This window comes from Acyrthosiphon pisum, chromosome X, assembly GCF_005508785.2.
Source record: "Acyrthosiphon pisum isolate AL4f chromosome X, pea_aphid_22Mar2018_4r6ur, whole genome shotgun sequence".
Lineage (NCBI taxonomy): Eukaryota > Metazoa > Arthropoda > Insecta > Hemiptera > Aphididae > Acyrthosiphon > Acyrthosiphon pisum.
This window is the reverse complement of record NC_042493.1, coordinates 86,813,789-86,824,858: the sequence shown is the minus strand read 5'-3', so window position 1 is coordinate 86,824,858 and position 11,070 is coordinate 86,813,789. Positions and strand designations below refer to the sequence as shown.

Below are 11,070 nucleotides of genomic sequence, written 5' to 3'. Positions count from 1 at the left end.
TTTACGAAAAAAACAATTTATTGAATGATAAAAAAATATAATTTATTATACTCAAATGTTTGAGGTGCAAAAAAACTGATGGGAAGACTAGAAGACGAGTCTAAGTTTATAATATAGATACATTTACGATTATATTATAAGAATGCAAGTGAAGTTAGCCATTTTATTATTATTTTTTTAATTCTAAATTGTAATACATCTATTCGTTACAAGACATTTAACCAAACTTCACTGTGCCAAAGTACGTTCCGCCATAAAAATACAAAATAATTAAATACGAAATGCACACACTGCCACGGTATGAAACTCGCGCTGTCTGCGATGTAGTCGTCACGTGGAGTAGGCAAAACGAATGGTAACATACGTGTAATAAAGACAAACGGCTAAAATGTAAAATATTATACATATTATTGTAATACATCACACTGAGCAAGAAAATGAAATAATATAAACAAGAATGGAGACTAGTAGAAAATAACAAACTGAGAGAAATAAAATCAACCACCCTCCCATTATGGTAATACGACTTATTACTCCCTCACAGACATCGAACCATAATCAATAGATTAAGAACTGGTCACATCTTATAATATATTAAACTCACGAACACTTAGAACGACTCAATTGCACCACAGTCCACAGCTTCAGTTAAGCATCGGACAACCAAATGTCTCCTGACGAAAGACTCCAGGGTTAAACTGACACAATCTATGTGAAATACTAGCATCCAGCCCAGAGATGACATCGATTCTTCTACAACGGCTCAAAGAAACGATCCTGATTCAGGAAGTAGGTATGTCACACCTAATTACAATAGATAATTAAACCGTACATTTTTCAAATATTTTGTATACAATTGAAGTTGTTATAATGTGCCTTTTATTATTTAGCAACACCAATAACGACATTAGCAGTCAAAGCGTATAAACAAACAAATAAATTTAAAAAAAGTAATAATAATAATTAAGGCATATTATTATTCGTAAGAGATTTTCGATAATGATTTACATAAAATAGAGTATCTGAGCCTGCCATCTATAGTGGTATGTATTCGAGAAATCTGCGCAGTACTCGCGTCAATCGTGTGGTTATGATATTATTATTTTATTATCGGTTTGTCAGATTCGTTTTCCGCCGTAATGTAACGGACTTTTACGTGTATTATTATAAGGCGTACAGTGAAAAGTGCGAATGAGACAAGTTTATATATTTATATTGTTTTTTTTTTCGTCGAGCACATCTCTTGCATTCTAATTAATTGAAGTATATTTTCATATTTTTTTTTCGCCAACTATTAAAACCAGTCGTTTATTACTCTAATACCGCCGTCCGCCATCCTCTGACGTGTTTGTTCGTCGTACCATGGCGTTAACGACGGCGCTTTCTTCTACAGCCATCGTAAAGCTTAATAAAAACATTTTATCAAGTAATATTCCGTGTCGGATATAATATATATTAAATACCTAAACAATATTATTATTATGATAATAATTTGCGAATGGTATATTAATTTATTTATGTAATTCATGTTTGGTTTATAAGAATGAGACTGAATAATCCACGCAGATACAGATAGAAAAAAAAATAAGTACGGTGTGATGAGAAAATATTATATACCTACATTTCAGCGATGAAAAATAAATTCCGTGTACGTTATTTACAAGGATTTAAATTGTTGACGACAAAAGTATTCCCAAACTTGGTTTGAAAGATGTGCGCTCATTCATGGTTAGGTACCTAACTATTAATTTACCATATTTTATAAATTATTAGGTACCATTATACAAATATCAGCCAATGACATCATAATGTTTTCGTTGTTACAAATTATTCATAAAATAATATAATTATTATTGATGAGTTATCAATAATAGTAATTGGCGATGAGGGGAATTTATACATTTTGCCAAAACATCATTTTTTTATATATATATATTGTGAATACCGACTACACGGACTACCAATGCCTAGTACCTATTGACTTTACCGAGTTTTAGACTGATTTGATTTTTTAACTGATTTGTAAATTAAAATAATTAATTTATAACATAACTACACAAGTCATATAATGTATTACCTTAATTTATTATGTAAATATAATATTATTTTTTTAAATACAACTTTATCGATATATATGTATAGGTACGTTGTATACAATACATTTAGAATACAATGATCATAATTTATTCAACAAAACATTAAATTGATATTATAATAATTTCCATCTGTTTTTTTCCTAGCAAATTCAGCATTATTTCATTGTAATTGAATAGCTCGGTTAAAACATTTTCAATGGATACCATTATATTTCCAGTGAATTTAATCAGTCGTCCAGCATCGAAGAATGCAAATAATTTAAGACAACAAAATGCTCTTTGAGCAGAACAATTCAATATCGGGGTTGACATAAATATTCTTAAAGATATTTCAATATTGGGATAGGTACACTATTTTTGAAATTTAAACCTGTAATGTATAGGTACATTTTACTAAGTAATTTATAATTGAAATGTCCAATAGAGTACTTTTATTATTGTTGTCTGTTTTACTTTTCAAATAAAAATCTGAAATGCAATAACTTTTTATGCTGTTCATAAAATGTAAGTAAACCGTTATTTGAGTAAGTTTTGAGTAAAAATTATGCTTTAGTTGATAGATATAACTTTGACATGACGGAAATTCGGGGACATGATTTTCGTCATTGAATAACCTCGTTTTCCCTTTTCCCAGCATAGACGAGACATTTATATTTCACGTGGAATAATCGTTAAAAATGTTGTTAAAAAATCATTACTCATCATAGGTATATTGGAAACATGAGCGGCCAGTTTAAGTACTCTTTGTTTTCAGAGGTCTATTTTTTTGCTGAAATGGGCTCATAAGCAATGTTGCGACTTATCTAAATAATTATCTGGATGGAAATTGCATTACCTATCTATTATCTTATCTAGAAAAATTTCTACTGGCCATCTTTGTGTTTATATTAGATAAAAACTTTAGTAATCTATATTAATTTATCTAGATAATTTTTTATGTATAGACATTTATTTAATATTTTAGTATGATATACATTTTTACATTTTGTGTTCGAAAACCATATTAATGTAATTTAATAAAAGGTTATTGTATTTTTAAATATTATGTACAAACTCGTAAAATATAAAATATAGTCAATATTGTTAGTCAATACACAGAATATATTTAATCAATGCTGTGGTAAATATTCCATAATTTATTGGTGGCTGTTGCGTTAGTATCATTTAATGTAGGAACATGGTTATTTCTGATCATCAGAAAAGTCTGGCGGCAGAAAAACACAATTTTTTATGTACCTAATACCTATTTGTGTTATTGTTATACAAATTGTATTATAGCGTATTTCTGTGTATACTGTTTTAGAAGAATAATTAATCTATGTACATAATATAGATATTATATGCATTAAATAATAGGTAGGTCTACTACCTAGTATACAGCAAGGCTATATAGTATATATATATGGTATTTAATCTAGTGGTTCCCCTTCCTTGGGAAGATTTCTCGTTAAGCCAATGTATAGTATATGTCAAGTTTAAAAAAATACAAATAATACTTATTTTTTTATCTAGATAAATTTATATTACTAGTCTATTATCTTCATCTAGATAATATTTTAGTTATCTATTCCCATCACGGCTCATAAGATGTGTCAGAGTTGCGCAAAAAAATGTCATTGAGCAAAAAGTGATGTGCTTCCAAACATTTTTGAACTTGATCAATATTTTTAAAGTATAGTAACTAGTAAATGGTAAATAAAAAACAATAACAGTGTTTTCGTCTTGATCATTGAAAAATAAACTAGAATTTATTAGGTATTGAATAACTACCTGTTACGACTCAAGAAATGTAGCACTTTTTATTTATTTATTTATTTTGGCAGTTATAGCAGCTATACACTAATATCGTAGTTTTCTGCCATATTCACACGACATCACTTTAATTTTTCCCGAAGTCCGTATAGTGTTTTGAGGTTTAAAAAAATAAATATGAGATCGGAAATTAAAAAATAAAAATATAATTTTCCACTCGTGAATGTAATACTTCGAATAATAAGCAATAATAATTAAATTATTATGTTTTACCGATTTGATTCTTTGGAATTTGGACGTTCATAAAGTTAGGTATGTTTTTTTTTTTTTACGAATTGTAAGCAGAATTTATTTTACGAGTTTACAACTAAAATTGAACAACATGAATATATGACACACTGGTTGACAATCGCGATAATTATGAATATTTAATTAGTATTCACTATCCAAGAATATTAAATACTGTGAGCGAGTGTTAGATAATCACCCAAAGCACCTAATGTACCTACCTACTATAGATGTGTAAAGTGATTACCAGTAATATAGGTATGTTTCCATGAAAGGAATTATTGAATATGAAAATAGTAATACGGACGCCACGCTAAAGTTCATAAAGAAAAAAAGATATTTTTATGTTTTTTTGGCGTTGAGCACAGGTGCTGCCATTCAAAAACTAAAAGTCAGTACCGGGTTTGCATACAATAAAAAAAAGGCGAACACTTTTACAACATATTTAATAAAGATTATTAAATGCATATAAATATTATTATGTTAACGTCGTAAATTTAAGTTTCAGACAACCGTTCACTGCAGCTCGCCATGGGACGGTCAATAGTATAATATTCTTTCATTCAAAGGTCGTACTTAAAATAAATATACGACCGAGTTTCGATATCATATTATGCGTTTTTATAATAATTCTGCACCGCAAAGCCACAATTTGTATGCATACTTGCAGACCGTCCAAACGGAAGGCGTCTTGCTTTATTGCCGTGACACGCGTAGGTATAGTACAAATAATTATAAATTATAATGTTCATTTTTTTTAGCTGATCGTATGAATTAGATACCTACGCTAGGTTAGCACCACATGATTTATATTTCACGACAACGCAATCAAAATTGCTATTATATTTAGTCCAGATTTGGATAGTAGTTGTGTAATAGTATTAATGCGGAAGTTGTTTTTACAATTTTAGCAGCATAATTCTGGTTATAAGTGCAAATAAATCTTAGCTACAATTTTTGACAACTAAGCCACAAAACACAAAGGTATTATGTATATAATGAAGCTTATGACTTTATTAGTAACACAAATACACTCTCCAGCCATTTAATTCCACCGTACCTACCTATTAGCGTGTGTGTAATTTCCGTGATCCATAGTAAATACGTTATAGTTACCGGAATATTCTGATTTTAATCGCTTACTTTGTACTTTGTAGTAAAAATAATGAAAACATATTTGACATTATTTCCACTGTATGTAAAACATTGAATCATGATTTATATGTTTTTGGTGGTCACTGTTATAATATTTAACTAATATGACGCAAAATATGTCTAATATTATATAAAAAAAAACAGTTTATTGAAAATCGCAATTGGCAAGGTTGTAATTTAAAATATAATCGGTGGCGCCACTTCACTATCGGGATCACAACTATTCCCATCACTATTGACCAGCATAAGTTAGAACCAATGAACTACGTGTAGTTTAAATTTGGTGGGAAAATGTCTAGTATTTAATTTGTTCCCCCTTAGATATGGTCGTGATCCCGATAGTTGTGATTTCAATGGTGAAGTGATCCTACCGTGTATTATAACTTCTTTGGCAATCAGTTAAGGAATATGCTACAATATTATTATTAATTATTATTTGATGATATTTGGTTGCCATTGTAACTGTAACGCGAAGTATGTTGCTAGAAATCGCTAAGAAAATAATCGATATAATCAAATTGCGATTTATCGATATAAACGAATAACAATTTATCGATATAACCTAATAACGTTTAATTGATATAATTTCAATGATTGCGTTTAGTTGCCAAATCACAGTATCTTTATTTAAAATAATATAATAAAATTATTGTACATAAAAGCCCGTGAATATTTAAATCATATCCTAAATTTACCATTTTGGCCATGTACCCGTATACTTAACAGTGCATTGGTTAAATTGTATTCATGCAGTCACCATAGAATCCTAATATAGCGTTGCCAAATATAATTGGAGTTTCTCCTGAGTCCTGACACGTAAAACAGTTCTATAGAACCAATACAGTTCTATAACCCTATAGGGTTATGGAAATATTAAAATGCAAATTATGCAGTTTATATTCGCCAAATCCATTATAAAGATTTTAATTTCTAATAATTATTATAGGTAGAGTATAGTACACATTCAGGTACATATATTATTGTATATATTAAATAAGTGCTTGAATCGTAATTAAATAATTCATATTATCGTATTTTACATTGTATGTAATAACGTTCATAAGTTTTCTTAAACGTTTTAAATATTTAATCTAAGACAAAACTTTTAATGGAACTTTGAAATAGTCATGATAATTAGTAAATAAGCATATGAATTAAATATGTAAACATTTCAAATGTTTAAAACTTTTTATTATTTTGGGCACCAATTAAATTATAATAATTGGTAGATTATAATATTTTGAACGTCAATATTCAATCGAGAAATCGATCAGTATTGAACAACTGAAGCATAGGAAATATTCAACCACGACGTTAAAACGCCATTCGTTCAACACCATAACCTGTTACGTGTAGCACGCGTGATACGATAAACCACTATATTACCAAGTTTACAACTTCTATGGTTTCCGTAAAAAATAAACGTGGAAAAAAATGAAAAAAATGTATCGCCCCCGGGTGGGCTTGAACCACCAACCTTTCGGTTAACAGCCGAACGCGCTAGCCAATTGCGCCACGGAGGCCCGTTGAACTTTGAATCGGTTTCGACAATTGTTCAGTGAACCGGATCGCGGAAAAATTTTTGGTTTTCAAATACTTACAATAGCGTCGAATAATTAATCACGGTCGCGGTTTATCGAATGCTGCCCACCTATCGTTGATGTAATATGTTTATCGTGAGAAGAAAAAACGAAAGATAGGTAAAAACCAAAAGTTATTTTGTACCTTGGTAGAGTGTAGACGACTAATGTAGCACTACGTCTGAGGATTTTGTCTTGTAAATCTAGGTGGTTGACGTTACAGAGATAGACGTAATTTGAAGGGGCATTACCTATACGTTATGACACAGCCTCCTAGCACCACGAACTATAGATAATATAGCTATACTTGTGTATAACCAACAATATAACTCCAACAGACAACAATACAACATACGGTAGATATCACAGTAATATACTGTGTATAATTATTGTTGGATAAACATATTATTTATGGATAATAATTGGGGCATTATAGTGATTATAGAATGTGAGGGCTTTGCTGTGCGCTGTTTGTCCACACTTATTAGATATTTACTATTTATAGACCATTTGCACCTATACGGTGGATGCGATAAACAATAACACCTCCCTATGAGAAATAAGCAACTCTCGTAAGTTGTTCAAATGTGAGTACCTATTGTCGGATTAACGAGCTATCTACGATCGGATTTCGTACAATCGTTATTTTTAGTTATTTTTTATTTTTAATGACAACACTCGCGTCGAGGTAGTTATACCCGATGAATTTAAATTTTAAACGGGTACTAAAAAAGCATAGCAAACGATAAACGTTTTACGACTTTGACGATTTTAATACGTCCTCTGCAGTATATTATAAAGATTATGGGTGTAGCAATACTACACTATATAGGGCTGAATTTAAGGGAGGGGATTGAGTAAGGGAGGATTGTAGCGCAGGACTCCCTACAGATTTGTAAGTGTAAAAATAAACATTAAGAAATTAAAAAATTTGATTTACTTTTCCTCGGCTCTAGATTTTAATGTTAACAATTAAATTATAATACAAAATACGTAATATAGATTTACATGCACGGAAAATGTATATTGTCATAAATTTAAACATAGTCCGTTGATTATGGCATCAAATTAAATCGATAGTAATTTTGTAAGAAAAAACTTATTCATTCAGCCTTATAATTTTTTTATTATTATTTTGAAATGTAAATACTTTAGGTATATTATGTCTTTAAAAAAGTAATTTTAATAACTCAAGTGTAATAGACATAATTATTAACTTTAGTACAATACATTTAGAATTATAATGCATTTTACAAGGGATTTTCTCTTTACAGGCAAAACAATAAAGTACGTGTGTAACTATGAGTATTCTATGTCAGCGGTAATGCAACTGCAGAGTAGTTTATACTTGTATGAATACATTTTATATCAAAAAATTATTTTTAATATTTAAAACATTACCGGACAACAATAAATAGGTTCGATTGACATCGAATAAACATAAAGTATAGTGATATACCAAGGTAATTAATTATTAATTTAACCGTTTATGAATAGTGTTATGTAAGTACCTTCCTTTGTACCTACTATAGGCGGTGTTACATGTTTCTGACCTCATCCTACAGTATATAGTAATTCACGGAAAAAAGTAATAATTTATTTATTTTAATTTTTGCTTTACAGTAATCTCTTCAAAGCAACGTACGATAATTTTAATTTTTAAACTAACAAAATAATATGGCCTTTGTCGCTGACACAAACGTGAACCAATTTCAGCAACAGTACCAAAACTGATGTGCATAAACTACAGGTAGTCTTTCCAATCTAAAAATCAAACGATTTATAACTGCGCTTTGTCAGACTATGATATCAAATTTTACTGTTGATTGACAGTCGTTTTTCTACTATTTCCCTAATTTTATGATCACTTAATTATTTTCGAAGGTTAATTAATGTTATCCAAAGTTATTTAAATGGACGATAAATGAACCGGTCCAATGTAAAAAAAAAAAATTATATACTCATCAAAGAACTTTTTTTAGAAACTTTATATTATTCAGTGAGAGATTATATAGCTGCATTATAGAAAAGTTATAGGTAGGTAACTGCTAAAAATTATGATTAGTGAATTTCGATTCCAATCGTGTTATATGAATGCATAAATAACTTGTGTTATTCCATTAATTTTAAATTTTAATAGTCAACTTAATCATATTTTTTTACGCTATACAACGCCCAATTTATGCCACTAATTCTATTTTATTTCCAAAAAAACATTTCATAGTTTGGTATTAATTATAAATTTTCTCATCTCAAACTTCAATAAGTTTTTTAATTTATAGTTTAGTTGCATTTAATTATTATTTAATTAATTGTTGGAATAAGTTTAATTACTAATGTTATAGGTAGGTATTAGATTTAGTACTTTTTACTTTTTTTTTTTAATATTATACGCATTGTTGAGAAATTACTAGTAAATTATAGAATATCTCAGTACATATTTACGAGTGTTTATCTACAAAGAAACCTAATTAACAAGGTTTAGAATAAAACGTTATAATATTTGCCTTTATAAATTTAAATTTAAAATAACGTGTTACAGTTTGTATAATAATTAATAAATAAATTAAAATTTGAATTTAAGAAAAAAAAATATACAGTAACGTGGTACTTAGGTAGTTTAAATATGACAAAATAAATAGTAAATGTTCCTTGAAAATATTTTTAAGCTTTATTTATTTACCTATCTGTTTTGTAAAGCTTCATTTTTTTAATCTATGTTGATGATACAAACAGTTTTATTATATTCTAACAGCAGTAGTTAACATCAGCCATAATGTAAATAATGAAATAATTATTGTAAGTTAGTTATACTTATGTAATATACATGCATAGTGTATACATATTCTAACCACAATAAATTGTTATTCAGTTTTTTTTCAGAAAAATGTTGTATAAAATAGTAAAAACTAAACATTTTCTTTTAACCTCTTTATTTTGTATAGTAATATGGTATATTTATTATCATTATGTAGGTACATTTTTATAAACGTTAATTTAAATTTCTAACATAAGTTTTCACTCCGAAATGATGCTATATGTTTGAATTACATTAGTGCATAGTAATATTTGTTCATATCATTAGAATATTTGCCCAGTACGGCAGTACCTAAATCATTTCAATTGTTCATTATTTTTTTTTTTTTTAGTTAAAATATTGTTGTTAAATAAATGTGTTAAATATACCTATTATCTTCATCCAGTAAAGTATCCAAATTATCTGGTAAACACTAAACATGGTATCTATACTTATTAATCACCTTTAGTTGGATAACTATTTATTAATTATATTATAAATCATACATTGATATTTTGGTTGTTTTATTGGATACACGGCTCGCTGGCCTGGAACAAAATAATATTGGAACGATAATATTGCAATGGATAATATTTCTGTGGTTTCTCAGTAAACATCATTAACACCACTTTATAAAGCTTGTCCAACTGTTGATTAACATATAATAATATATTGATGTATATTATTATAGTCGTTGATATTTAGCATACTTGACAAGTACCTGAAATATAGAGGTAGGTGCCTAAATAGGTTTCAAAATTATCTCGAGTATTTGTTGTGTTTATTATAATGTCACTGTAATTAAACGCTTTGGATAAAAGCACTCAAACGTAATTCCCAGTCTGTACAAAGAACTCAACAGATAAATGTTTCATAATAGGTATTAAACGTAGAACGTACAAAAATTCATATTTAATATAACCACTCTTTAATTCCTAAAGGCTAAATAACTACTACAGACCAACATTTGCAGCTAAACATATTTTTCTATTTTTTTTTCAACCCAAATGAACATTTACATTTTACATATTTAGGAATTAAATACAATGACAACATTTATTAGAAGTAGGTATACAATTCACATAAACAAAATAATAATGAAATTCAATTTTTGTTTATGTGCGTGCTATAATTTCCATTTTTATTTTGACTTTTACATACTTAGCATTTAAATAAATTAAATATGATTAATTATTGTTTAAAAATATAATATATCAACATACATATTATGGAATATGGCAACAGTCGGTACAACAATTTACGGAACTCATCTATTTCATAATATAAAATACACATTACACACGCTATGTGAGTACGTATACTATATTGTATATATATGTCGTTCTATGAATAAAATCTAACCATATAGCATCAAGCCATTTTTGAAATATTAGTTTTTATG

General features: G+C 28.4%; 1 protein-coding gene and 1 non-coding gene across 2 annotated transcripts in view; both read right to left on the bottom strand.

Moving 5' to 3' along the window:
- LOC100162697 (limbic system-associated membrane protein-like) overlaps positions 1 to 11,070 on the bottom strand; it is a 590,312-nt gene that overhangs the window by 328,126 nt on the left and 251,116 nt on the right. The gene's annotated exons all lie outside the window — the stretch shown is intronic.
- TRNAN-GUU lies at positions 6,741 to 6,814 on the bottom strand. Its single transcript has one exon. It is a non-coding gene; the product is annotated as a tRNA-Asn (tRNA).